Source organism: Eulemur rufifrons, chromosome 30 (genome assembly GCF_041146395.1).
Source record: "Eulemur rufifrons isolate Redbay chromosome 30, OSU_ERuf_1, whole genome shotgun sequence".
Classification (NCBI taxonomy): Eukaryota; Metazoa; Chordata; class Mammalia; order Primates; family Lemuridae; genus Eulemur; species Eulemur rufifrons.
In genome coordinates, this window is record NC_091012.1 from 36493991 (window position 1) to 36508775 (window position 14785).

General features: G+C 41.3%; 1 pseudogene; it reads left to right on the forward strand.

The window, feature by feature from the left end:
- The first annotated feature begins 11306 nt into the window (after window positions 1–11306).
- LOC138378540 (ubiquitin-conjugating enzyme E2 variant 1-like) lies at window positions 11307–11739 on the forward strand (annotated as a pseudogene).
- The last annotated feature ends 3046 nt before the right edge of the window (window positions 11740–14785 follow it).

Genomic DNA, 14785 nt, shown 5'->3' on the forward strand with positions numbered 1-14785 from the left:
GACTCAAAGAGCTGGAGAAAGAAGAACAGAATGACCCCAAACCCAGCAGAAGGCGAGAAATTACTAAGATCAAATCAGAACTAAATGAAAAGGACAACAAAGAAACCATAAGGGAAATTAATAAAACAAAAAGTTGGTTCTTTGAAAAGATAAACAAAATAGACACACCTCTGGCTAGACTAACCAAGAGCAGAAAAGAAAAATCTCTAATAACCTCCATTAGGAACATGAAAGGAGAAATCACAACCGATGCCACAGAGATACACGATATCATCTATGAATTCTATAAGAATCTTTATGCACACAAACTGGAGAATGCGGAGGAAATGGACAAATTTTTAGAAACACATAGCCTTCCCAGGCTCAACCAGGAAGAAATAGAGTTCCTGAATAGATCAATATCAAGAACTGAAATCAAAACAGCAATAAAAAACCTTCCCCCCCCAAAAAAAATCCCTGGTCCAGATGGGTTCACACTCGAATTTTACCATACATACAAAGAAGAACTGGTGCCCATGCTACATAAACTATTCTCCAAAATCAAGAAGGGTGGAATTGTCCCCAACACGTTCTACCAAGCCAATATAACATTGATACCAAAACCAGGAAAGGATGCAACAAAAATAGAGAACTACAGACCAATTTCTCCTATGAATATAGATGGAAAAATTCTCAATAAAATAGTAGGAAATCGAATCCAAGTGCTTATCAAAAAAATAATCCACCACGACCAGGTGGGCTTCATCCCAGAGATACAGGGGTGGTTCAACATACGTAAATCTATAAATGTAATTCACCACATAAATAGAAGAAAAAACAAAAACCATATGATCCTCTCAATAGATGCAGAAAAAGCATTTGACAAAATTCAACACCCTTTTATGATAAGAACGCTTAACATAATAGGCATAGATGGAACCTACCTAAAAATGATACAAGCCATATATGACAAACCCACAGCCAACATCATACTGAATGGGGAAAAATTGAAAGCATTCCCACTTAGAACTGGAACCAGACAGGGCTGCCCACTGTCCCCATTACTTTTCAACATAGTATTGGAAGTCCTTGCGAGAGCTATCAGGCAAGAGAGCAGAATCAAGGGAGTCCAAATAGGGAAAGAAGAGATCAAACTCTCACTTTTTGCTGATGATATGATGTTATATCTGGAAAACCCCCAGGATTCAACCATGAGACTCCTGGAATTGATTAACGAATATAGCAAAGTCTCAGGCTACAAAATTAATATACACAAATCAGAGGCATTTATATATGCCAATAACAGTCAATCAGAGAACCAAATTAAAGACTCAATACCCTTCAAAATAGCAACAAAGAAAACAAAATATCTAGGAATATATCTAACTAAAGAGGTAAAGGACCTCTATAAGGAAAACTATGAAACACTGAGAAAAGAAATAGCAGAACTTTCAAATAGGTGGAAAACTATACCATGCTCGTGGATCGGAAGAATCAGCATTGTTAAAATGTCTATACTACCCAAAGTGATCTACAGATTCAATGCAATCCCTACTAAACTACCAACATCATTTTTCACAGACGTAGAGAAAATAATTCTACACTTTGTATGGAACCAGAGAAGACCCCGTATAGCAAAAGCAATTTTAAGCAATGAAAACAAAATGGGAGGTATTAATTTGCCAGACTTCAAACTATACTACAAGGCTGTGGTTCTTAAAACAGCCTGGTACTGGCACAAGTGCAGGGACACAGACCAGTGGAACACAACAGAAAATCCAAATATAAAACCATCCTTATAGAGACACCTAATCTTTGACAAAACAGGCAAAAACATACTCTGGGGATAAGAATCCCTATTCAATAAATGGTGCTGGGAAAATTGGATAGCCACATGTAGAAGACTGAAACAGGACCCACAGCTCTCTCCTCTCACAAAAATCAAATCACGGTGGATAACAGACTTAAACCTTAGGTGTGAAACGATTAGAATTCTAGAAGAAAATGTAGGAAAGACACTTACAGACATTGGCCTAGGCAAAGAATTTATGAAGAAGACCCCTAAGGCAATCACAGCAACAACAAAAATAAATGAATGGGACCTGATTCAATTAAAAAGCTTCTGCACAGCCAAAGAAACAGTCACAAGAATAAACAGACCACCTACAGAATGGGAAAAAATTTTTGCATACTACACATCAGATAAAGGACTGATAACAAGAATCTATTTAGAACTCAGGAAAATCAGCAAGAAAAAAATCAAACAACCCTATCATAAAGTGGGCAAATGACATGAATAGAAATTTCTCAAAGGGGATATAAGAATGGCTAATAAACATATGAAAAAATGCTCAACATCCCTAATCATCAGAGAAATGCAAATCAAAACCACAATGAGATATCACTTAACTAAAGTGAGAATGGCCTTTATCAAAAAATCCCAAAACAACACATGTTGGCGTGGATGTGGAGAGACAGGAACACTCATACACTGCTGGTGGGACTGCAAACTAGTGCAACCCCTGTGGAAAGCATTATGGAGATATCTTAAACAGATTCAAGTAGACCTACCATTCGATCCAGGAATCCCATTATTGGGCATATACCCAAAGAAACAAAGGTCATTCTATAACAAAGACTCATGTACCCAAATGTTTATAGCAGCACAATTCACAATAGCAAAGATGTGGAAACAACCCAAATGCCCATCAATACATGAATGGATTAGTAAGCTGTGGTATACGTATACCATGGAATATTACTCAGCTATAAGAAATAACGAAGATACGACATCTCTATGGTTCTCCTGGAGAGAGTTGGAACCCATTCTATTAAGTAAAGTATCCCAAGAATGGAAAAACAAGCATCACATGTACTCACCAGAAAATTGGTTTCCCTGATCATTACCTAAATTCACATCTGGGAATGATACCAATCGGATATCAGACTGAGGTGGGGGTGGGGGGAGGGGATGGGTGTATGCCTACATGATGAGTGCATTGCGCACCGTTTGGGGAATGGTCACGCTTGAAGATGCTGACTCGGGGAGGGGGGGAGTGAGGAGGGGATGGGTATATACCTACATGATGAGTGCAACGCGCACTGTCGGGGGAACGGACACTCCTGGAGCTTTGACTTGGGGGGACAGGCAGTACATGGGCAACGTATGTAACCTGAACGTTTGTATCCCCCATAATAAGATGAAATTAAAAGAAAAAAAAACAAACAAAAAAAACCAATGTAATACTTAAGAAGTACAAGAGTTTTAAACTTAAAATTACAAAACTGCTGAGGAAATTTTTGAAAAGATCTAAATCAATGAAGAGACATTTCATGTTGATGAATTGGAAGGCTTAATATTGTTAAGATGACAATTTTCCCCAAACTGATCTGTGTATTGAATGCAGGTCCTGTGGAAATTCCAGCAGGCATTTTTTTTTTTCTGCAGAAACTGATAAAAAGATCCTAAAATTTACATGAAAATACAAAACACCTAGAATAACCAAAATAATTTTGAAGTACAAAGTTAGAGGACTTTCACTTCCTTATTTCAAAATTTACTATAGGCTGGGCTTGGTGGCTCATGCCTGTAATCCTAGCACTCTGGGAGGCTGAGGGGTGGATGATTTGAGCCCAGGAGTTCAAGACCAGCCTGAGCAAGAATGAGACCCCCGTCTCTACTAAAAGTAGAAAGAAATATATACAAAGTATATAACCGAAAGAGGCCGGGCGCGGTGGCTCACGCCTGTAATCCTAACACTCTGGGAGGCCAAGGTGGGCGGATCGTTTGAGCTCAGGAGTTCGAGACCAGCCTGAGCAAGAGCGAGACCCCATCTCTACTGAAAATAGAAAGAAATTATATGGACAGCTAAAAATATATATAGAAAAAATTAGCCGGGCATGGTGGTGCATGCCTGTAGTCCCAACTACTCGGGAGGCTGAGACAGGAGGATCCCTTGAGCTCAGGAGTTTGAGGTTGCTGTAAGCTAGGCTGACGCCATGGCACTCACTCTAGCCTGGGCAACAAAGTGAGACTCTGTCTCAAAAAAAAAAAGTATATACCCGAAAGAAATGACGGTGGCCGGACACGGTGGCTCACATTTGTAATCCTAGCACTCTCGGAGGCCGAGGCGGAAGGATGGCTTGAGCTCAGGGGTTCTAGACCAGCCTCAGCAAGAGCGAGACCCTGTGTCTACTAAAAATAGAAAGAAATTAGCTGGACAACTATAAAAAAATACATAGAAAAAATAAGCCGGGCATGGTGGCACATGCCTGTAGTCCCAGCTACTAGGGAGGCTGAGCCAAAAGGATTGCTTGAGCCAAGGAGTTTGAGGTTGCTGTGAGCTAGGCTGACTCCATGGCACTCAAGCCCGGGAAACAGAGTGAGACTCTGTCTCAAAAAAATAAATAAATAAGGCCGGGCGAGGTGGCTCACGCCTGTAATCCTAGCACTCTGGGAGGCCGAGGCGGGTGGATTGCTCAAGGTCAGGAGTTCGAGACCAGCCTGAGCGAGACCCCGTCTCTACTAAAAATAGAAAGACATTATATGGACAACTAAAAATCTATATAGAAAAAAAAAAATTAGCCGGGCATAGTGGCGCATGCCTGTAGTCCCAGCTACTCGGGAGGCTGAGGCAGTAGGATCGCTTAAGCCGAGGAGTCTGAGGTTGCTGTGAGCTAAGCTGACGCCACGGCACTCACTCTAGCCTGGGCAACAAAGTGAGACTCTGTCTCAACAAAAAAAAATAAATAAATAAAAAATAAAAATTAAAAAATAAAAAATAAAAATAAATAGTTAAAAGAAATGATGGTGTGTCCACAAAAAGATTTTTATGCAATCTTCATAACATTTGCATTATTTATAAATAATGCATTATTCTTTTCTTTTCTTTTCTTTTCTTTGTTTTTTTTTTTTTTGAGACAGAGTCTCACTCTGTTGCCCAGGCTAGAGTGAGTGCCGTGGCGTCAGCCTAGCTCACAGCAACCTCAAACTCCTGAGCTCAAGCGATCCTCCTGTCTCAGCCTCCTGAGTAGCTGGGACTACAGGCATGCACCACCATGCCCTGCTAATTTTTTGTATATATATTTTTAGCTGTCCATATAATTTCTTTCTATTTTTAGTAGAGATGGGGTCTCGCTCTTGCTCAGGCTGGTCTCGAACTCCTGAGCTCAAATGATCCGCCCACCTCGGCCTCCCAGAGTGCTAGGATTACAGGCATGAGCCACCACGCCCGGCCTGCATTATTCTTAATAGCCAAAAACTGTAAACAACTCAAATGTCCATAAATTGATGGATAGTCAATATATGGTATATCCATAAACTGGAATATTATTTGTTATAAAAAGGAATAAACTAGTGACTCATGCTACAATATGGAGGAATCTCAAAAACATGGTAACTGAAAAAGGCTAGAGACACAACAGACTACATATTATATAATTCCATTTATATAAAATGTCCAAAGGCAGGTGTGGTGACTCATGCCTATAGTCCCAGCTACTTGGGAGGCTGAGGTAGGAAGATTCCTTGAGCCTAGGAGTTCCGAGTACAGCCTGAGCAACATAGTGAGACCTTGTCTGTAAAAATAAATTTAATAAATACATAAATAAGATAAATTAAAATTTCCCAAAAAAGGTAAATTTATAGACAAAAAGTACATTAGTGGTTGCCTGGCATTGGGGGTGGGAACAGAATTAACTGAAAATGGACATGAGGGAACACTTCATTGGGAGCAAAGAATGTTTTAGAACTGATTTATCATGATGGCTGCACCACTCAGTAAGGTAAAATCATTGACTAGTACACCTGAAATGGGTGAATTTTATTTGTAAAATGTACTTCAATAAAGGCCTTTTTAAAAAAAACAGCAGAAAATTGACTCAGTGGTGGGGGTAGAAATCCAGATTTGAAAGAACAAATAGGCCAGGCGCAGTGGTTCACGCCTGTAATCCTAGCACTCTGGTAGGCCAAGGTGGGCGGATCGTTTGAGCTCAGGAGTTCGAGACCAGCCTGAGCAAGAGTGAGACCCCATCTCTACTGAAAATAGAAAGAAATTATATGGACAGCTAAAAATATATATAGAAAAAATTAGCCGGGCATGGTGGTGCATGCCTGTAGTCCCAACTACTTGGGAGGCTGAGACAGGAGGATCCCTTGAGCTCAGGAGTTTGAGGTTGCTGTAAGCTAGGCTGACGCCATGGCACTCACTCTAGCCTGGGCAACAAAGTGAGACTCTGTCTCAAAAAAAAAAAGTATATACCCGAAAGAAATGACGGTGGCCGGACACGGTGGCTCACATTTGTAATCCTAGCACTCTCGGAGGCCGAGGCGGAAGGATGGCTTGAGCTCAGGGGTTCTAGACCAGCCTCAGCAAGAGCGAGACCCTGTGTCTACTAAAAATAGAAAGAAATTAGCTGGACAACTATAAAAAAATACATAGAAAAAATAAGCCGGGCATGGTGGCACATGCCTGTAGTCCCAGCTACTAGGGAGGCTGAGCCAAAAGGATTGCTTGAGCCAAGGAGTTTGAGGTTGCTGTGAGCTAGGCTGACTCCATGGCACTCAAGCCCGGGAAACAGAGTGAGACTCTGTCTCAAAAAAATAAATAAATAAGGCCGGGCGAGGTGGCTCACGCCTGTAATCCTAGCACTCTGGGAGGCCGAGGCGGGTGGATTGCTCAAGGTCAGGAGTTCGAGACCAGCCTGAGCGAGACCCCGTCTCTACTAAAAATAGAAAGACATTATATGGACAACTAAAAATCTATATAGAAAAAAAAAAAATTAGCCGGGCATAGTGGCGCATGCCTGTAGTCCCAGCTACTCGGGAGGCTGAGGCAGTAGGATCGCTTAAGCCGAGGAGTCTGAGGTTGCTGTGAGCTAAGCTGACGCCACGGCACTCACTCTAGCCTGGGCAACAAAGTGAGACTCTGTCTCAACAAAAAAAAATAAATAAATAAAAAATAAAAATTAAAAAATAAAAAATAAAAATAAATAGTTAAAAGAAATGATGGTGTGTCCACAAAAAGATTTTTATGCAATCTTCATAACATTTGCATTATTTATAAATAATGCATTATTCTTTTCTTTTCTTTTCTTTTCTTTGTTTTTTTTTTTTTGAGACAGAGTCTCACTCTGTTGCCCAGGCTAGAGTGAGTGCCGTGGCGTCAGCCTAGCTCACAGCAACCTCAAACTCCTGAGCTCAAGCGATCCTCCTGTCTCAGCCTCCTGAGTAGCTGGGACTACAGGCATGCACCACCATGCCCTGCTAATTTTTTGTATATATATTTTTAGCTGTCCATATAATTTCTTTCTATTTTTAGTAGAGATGGGGTCTCGCTCTTGCTCAGGCTGGTCTCGAACTCCTGAGCTCAAATGATCCGCCCACCTCGGCCTCCCAGAGTGCTAGGATTACAGGCATGAGCCACCACGCCCGGCCTGCATTATTCTTAATAGCCAAAAACTGTAAACAACTCAAATGTCCATAAATTGATGTTTAGTCAATATATGGTATATCCATAAACTGGAATATTATTTGTTATAAAAAGGAATAAACTAGTGACTCATGCTACAATATGGAGGAATCTCAAAAACATGGTAACTGAAAAAGGCTAGAGACACAACAGACTACATATTATATAATTCCATTTATATAAAATGTCCAAAGGCAGGTGTGGTGACTCATGCCTATAGTCCCAGCTACTTGGGAGGCTGAGGTAGGAAGATTCCTTGAGCCCAGGAGTTCTGAGTACAGCCTGAGCAACATAGTGAGACCTTGTCTGTAAAAATAAATTTAATAAATACATAAATAAGATAAATTAAAATTTCCCAAAAAAGGTAAATTTATAGACAAAAAGTACATTAGTGGTTGCCTGGCATTGGGGGTGGGAACAGAATTAACTGAAAATGGACATGAGGGAACACTTCATTGGGAGCAAAGAATGTTTTAGAACTGATTTATCATGATGGCTGCACCACTCAGTAAGGTAAAATCATTGACTAGTACACCTGAAATGGGTGAATTTTATTTGTAAAATGTACTTCAATAAAGGCCTTTTTAAAAAAAACAGCAGAAAATTGACTCAGTGGTGGGGGTAGAAATCCAGATTTGAAAGAACAAATAGGCCAGGCGCAGTGGTTCACGCCTATAATCCTAGCACTCTGGGAGGCCGAGGCGGGAGGATTGTTTAGCTCAGGAGTTTGAGACCAGCCAGAGCAAGAGCGAGACCCCATCTCTACTAAAAAAATAGAAATAAATTAGCTGTACAACTAAAAATATATAGAAAAAATTAACTGGGCATGGTGGGTCATGCCTGTAGTCCCAGCTACTCAGGAGGCTGAGGCAGGAGGATCGCTTGAGCCCAGGAGTTTGAGGTTGCTGTGAGCTAGGCTGACACCACGGCACTCACTCTAGCCCAGGCAACAGAGTAAGACTCTGTCTCAAAAAAAAAAAAAAAAAAAAATTAAAATGAGGTCATTAGAGTGGACCCTAATCTAATACAATTGGTCTCTGTAGGAAGAGACTGGGACTCTAACACACACAGATAAGGGGAAGATCACGTGAAGACAAAGGGAGAAGACGGCCATCTACAAGCAGAGGAGAAAGGCCTTGGAAGAAAACCCTGCTGACATTTGAATCTTGGACTTCTAGGCTCCAGAACTGTGAGACAATAAATTTCTGTTGTTCAAGCCACCCAGTCTGTGGCACTTTGTCATGGCAGCCCTAGCAAACTCCATGTGAGGGATGAGAATAGCTTAGGCAAGGGCAGTGGTTCTCAAACTTTTTGGTCTCAGAACCCCTTATATACTTGAAAATGATTGAGGAATCCTGAAGAGTTGTTTTTGTTCTGAGACATAGTCGCGCTTTGTCACCCGGGCTAGAGTGCCATGGCTTCATCCTAGTTCACTGCAATCTCAAACTCCTGGGCTCAAGCGATCCTCCTACCTCAGCCTCCCAAGTAGCTGGGACTACAGGCATGCGCCACCATGCCCGGCTAATTTTTCTGTTTTTAGTAGAGATTGGGTCTCACACTTGCTCAGGCTGGCCTTGAACCCTTAGCTCCAGTGATCCTCCTGCCTCGGCCTCCCAAAGTGCTAGGGTTACAGGCAGGCGTGAGCCACCATGTCTGGCCATAAATTTCATTTCTTAATGTAATTAAGTTTGAATTTTGAAGTTGTTTTTTTTTTTTTTTTTTTGAGACGGAGTCTCACTCTGTTGCCTGGGCTAGAGTGAGTGCCCTGGCGTCAGCCTAGCTCACAGCAACCTCAAACTCCTGGGCTTAAGCGATCCTACTGCCTCAGCCTCCCGAGTAGCTGGGACTACAGGCATGCGCCACCATGCCCGGCTAATTTTTTGTATATATATATTTTAGTTGTCCATATAATTTCTTTCTATTTTTAGTAGAGATGGGGTCTCGCTCTTGCTCAGGCTGGTCTCGAACTCCTGACCTCGAGCGATCCACCCGCCTCGGCCTCCCAGAGTGCTAGGATTACAGGCGTGAGCCACCGCGCCCGGCCTGAATTTTGAAGTTTTAATTATTTTTGGAAATTTAACTTAGAGTTTTGGATGTTTTAAAATTTAAATTTTGAAAACTTAATTTAACTTTACAAATTTAATTTTGGAAACTTTATTAGATTTAATTATTGAAAATTTAATTTGTGAACTTTTAATTTAGTTTAATATTTTAAATTTGATTTTGTGAATGTCTAAAAACTTTGTGTGACAACTATTTTATTTAAAGAACTCATTTGGCCCCTGTGAAAAATAATGAACCCATAATACTTTAACGTAACACATTTAAAAAAAAAAAAACAACCCTGTATTTTCTTTAAAAAGAAGTAGTGAGAAGAGTGATATTGTTTTCATTTTTGCAAATCTCTTTAATATCTAGCTTAATAGAAAAGACAGATTCTCATGCCTGCTTCTACATTCAATCTGTGTGGTATCACATGTCCTGTAGCCTCTGGACCATGGAGCACTCACGAGAGAATGAAAGAGAAAAAGTACATATCTTGGTATTATGAAAATTGGTTTTGATCTTATGGATGTACTAAATGAGTATCAGAAGTCTCCAGGAACCCTCAAACCATACTCTGAGAACCACTTGACTAGAATGTTAACCATGGATATAATGAAATATTTAGTGTATAAAACTAACAAGATTTGGTGATTGATGGATTAGACAGCAGGTAGTGAGGGAGAGAAAAGTGTCATGGCTGACTCATTAGTTTCTGGCTTGCACACAGGATGAATGGTGCAGCTGTTCATAGTATATTGGAAGAGGACCAGGTTTAAGGGATGATAGAGAGAGATCAGGAGTTTGGTTTGGGACATATTATACTCTGATAGTTACAAATAAAAATATTAAGGATTTGCTGAATATATAGATCTGGAATGGAGATAGACATTTGGGAATTGATGACTTATGGATGATAGAAGAAATCACATAATGGGAGGGCGTAAAATGAGAAGAGGATCAAGGGCTAATCTTTGAAAAATCTTGACAATATATGGTCTAGTAGAAGATGAGCTGCAGAGTTGCTAGAGAAGGAGCAGGCACAGAAGTAGTAATGCTATGTCAAATATAAGAGCAAAGCTTGGGACCCAGGGGAAGAGAATGCTTCAAAGAGAAAGTGGTCAGGAGGATCAAAGGCCATGTAAAATAGCAGAAAACGTATATCTTTTTGTAGTCACTGGGCTCAAGACTGGAAAAAAGAAAAAAAAAACAGAAAATGTATATCTTTTTGATTTGGTGATGTGAATGTCATCAGTGATGTGAAAGAGAGCTACTTGGTGGGAAATGATCAGGATAAAAGCCAAATTGGAATAGATTAAGAATTGAGCGAGAGCTGATGAAATGGAAGTAGTTGGTATAGACAACTCTTTCTTTCATTTGAATAATTTTTAATTATATAAGTACTATAAAAATATATATTATCCTTTTAAAAATTTAAACATTACAGAGAAGACTTTTCAAATCCCCTCAGGCTGGGCGCAGTGGCTCAGGCCTGTAATCCTAGCACTTGGGAGGCCAAGGCGGGAGGATCGCTCAAGGTCAGGAGTTCCAGACCAGCCTGAGCAAGAGTGAGACCCCATCTCTACAAAAAATAGAAAGAAATTATATGCACAACTAAAAATATATATAGAAAAAATCAGCTGGGCATGGTGGCACATGCCTGTAGTCCCAGCTGCTCGGGAGGCCGAGGCAGAAGGATTGCTTGAGCCCAGGAGTTTGAGGTTGCTGTGAGCTAGGCTGACGCCACGGCACTCATTCTAGCCTGGGCAACAGAGTGAGACTCTGTCTCAAAAAAAAAAAAAAGAGCGACGCAAGATGGCAGCCACCACGGGCTCGGGAGTAAAAGTCTCTTGCAATTGGAAGAACTCGAAGAAGGCCAGAAAGGAGTAGGAGATGGCACAGTTAGCTGGGGTCTAGAAGATGATGAAGACATGACACTTACAAGATGGACAGGGATGATAATTGGGCCTCCAAGAACGATTTATGAAAACTGAATATACAGCCTTAAAATAGAATGTGGACCCAAATACCCAGAAGCACCCCCTTTGTAAGATTTGTAACAAAAATTAATATGAATGAAGTTAATAGTTCTAATGGAGTGGTGGATCCAAGAGCCATATCAGTGCTAGCAAAATGGCAGAATTCATATAGCATCAAAGTTGTCCTGCAAGAACTTCGGCGCCTAATGATGTCTAAAGAAAATATGAAACTCCCTCAGCCACCTGAAGGACAGTGTTACAGCAATTAATCAAAAAGAAAAACCAAAGGCCTTTCCCCTTACCCCCATTCGATTTAAGCAGTCTTCATTTTCCACAGTAGTAAATTTTCTTGATACATCTTGTAGACTTCAAAGTACTGGAAAGGAAGCTCCCATTCAAAGGCAATTTATCTTAAGATACTGTAAATGATACTAATTTTTTGTCCATTTGAAATATATAAGTTGTGCTGTAACAAATCATCCTGTCAAGTGTAACCACTGTCCACGTAGTTGAACTTCTGGGATCAAGAAAGTATATTTAAATTTTTTCCCATCATAACTGGTGGGGCACATCTAACTCAACTGTGAAAAGACACATCACACAATCACCTTGCTGCTGATTACATGGCCTGGGGTCTCTGCCTTCTCTCCTTTCCCTTCCCTGCCTCCGTCCCTCCCTGCAACAGCCCTCCAGCTTGGGGGCTTGTTAGAGTAGATGAGATGTGAGGGTTTCAGGTCGCAGCCTGTGGGACTACTGCTGGGTGTGTGGGGTGCTTTGCCTGCACCCCTGCTTTCTTTCTTTAAGTCTTAAATGATGCCCCCTTCCAAGCCATCGTCCCCTCCCCACTCTCCTCCACTCCCCTCCACTCCCGCCCTTGGCCAAAGCATAGATTGTAACCCCTCTGCTCCCCTCTGAGATTGGCCTTCGGTGAGGAATTCAGGGCTTTCCCCATATCTTCTCTCCCCCACCTTTATCAAGGGGTGCTGCTTTCTCCTCCCTCCTCCTCAAGTCCCTCTTTGCACTGTCATCACCCAACACTTTCCATGACACTCCTTGCTTTGGCCAGAAGCCATCAGGTAAGGTTGGACAGAGTCTCTGACCTCCCTCGTTTAGTTTTGGAACCGCATTTATTCACTCCACCAGCCTGGGAAATGAATATGGGGTCCTCAGCCCTGCCACCCTCTGCTGTCATCATCAGCTGATGCATTTTTTCGTTCAGGTTTTGATAAGGTGAAAAGAACAGTCACCAGGGTTACTCAGACCTGCCAGCTCTCAGAGTCCTTGGTGGTTAAACTTGAAGAAAGGCCACATGAAGACACTCCTAAGCACACATGATCCCTCTGAATTGTTTTATTTTCCTGTAATTGCTTTTGCTTTTAAACATTGAAGAAGTTTTGAAACGGGCTCTCATTTGGTCATCCTTGCAATCCATTGGGGTCTAGTTTGGAGTCTGACAACTGGAACAAAAAGAACCTTGAATTCAGTGCATACTTTGGTTTTGGTGCTGCTGCTTCTCACGATCCTCAGCAGGGATCCAGAAAGAACTGGGTGTGCACAGCAGATCCCCGAAATTGGCAGGCTTGACTTCCTGGCAAATTGCTGCATTTTTCCACTTTCTGTTCAGGACCACTAAACGCTGAAATGTGGATGCATACCGAATAAAAGCAATTCATTGTGTAAAAAAAAAAAAAAAAAAAAGAAAGAAAGAAAAAGAATTTTGCCAGCAAATGAGGAGCCTTTCATCTTTAAGTACCATGTCCCATCTATAAGCAGAAATACAGAGCTTTTAAGAGTAGTTTTCAGCTTGGGGCTATTGCCGTTTAACTATAGCTGATGGTCCTGAACAAACCCATCTCCGGAGGAGACAATCTATGACCTCTGCTGTGGTACAAAGAACAAAGGATACTCTGGGGGCCCTCTGATTACTGGCCTCAGGCAGGGATGCAGGTTTTAATTCCCAAAAGAGTGGGGGAGGGTTTTAAGGAGACAACTGGTAAAACATTTTACCCCTTTTCAGCAGTTCTGTTACAAGAGGAGGTTTTGTATATGAGAAAGGCTTGAGCATGTTTTACTGTGCATTAAAAGGTTCCAGTTGAAAAGGAGTTGCTGAATACACAGGAGAAAAAAAAGGATAATTAATGACATAACATTCTCAAGAAAATGGGAGAGGACATTATCCAAAGCATAGGTAGAAAGATAGGCCTTAAATGAGAGAGAGGCATTGTTTTTCTGTTGCAGTGTGGTTCTCTAATTTGTGCATCAGAATCTCCCTGGAGGGCTTATTAAAGCACAGAATGCTGCCCCTTCCCTCATCATACCCCAGTTTGTGATTCTGTAGGTCTTGGGGTGAGGCCTGCAAATCTGCATTTCTAACTACTTACCAGGCAGTGCTAATGCTGCTATTCTGGGGAACTATCTACACTTTGGGAACTACTATTCCATGTAGTAGGAGGGAAAGAAGATAGGATGGGTACAGAGATGGGTATGTATGTATGTTTGGTAACCAGAAGATGAGGGGAGTTTCTATCTAGTAGCTTCTATTTTCTTTGTAAAATAAGAGGTTGGGGTCAAATACTGAAAGTGTGTGTAAAACAAGGACATGGTGCTGGAGTAGAAGGTTATAGAAGACTGGAGAAGGTTTTATTTTTTTTAATTTTATTTATTTATTTTTTTTTGAGACAGAGTCTTGTTCTGTTGCTCGGGCTAGAGTGCCATGGCGTCAAGCTCACAGCAACCTCAAACTCCTGGGCTTAAGTAATCCTTCTGCCTCAGCCTCCCAAGTAGCTGGGACTACAGGCATGTGCCACCATGCCTGGCTAATTTTTTTTTCTATATATATAATTTTAGCTGTCCAGATCATTTCTTTCTATTTTTAGTAGAGATGGGGTCTCGCTCTTGCTCAGGCTGGTCTTGAACTCCTGACCTCGAGTGATCCTCCCACGTCAGCCTCCCAGAGTGCTAGGATTACAGGCGTGAGCCACCATGCCTGGCCTGGAGAAGGTTTTAGAAAATGATTGCAGAAGGTAGGAGAGTGAATTGACCAAAGATGTGTACTAGAATTGTTAGGCAACATGGAACTCTCATTTGAGGTGTGTGATCATGAATTTTATAACAGACTCAAGCTGGCCAATGATGTAACTTTTTCCAGTAGACATGCAGGAAGTGAATTAGTGACTTCACCCAAGACTGAGGTTTTGACACCCTAGTATCTCAAAAAAAAAGTATCCAGTAGCTCATGCCAGAGACCTGACATCACCTTTGATTCCTCCCTCATTACCCATAGCCAATCCATCGTTATTGATAGCAAACACTTAA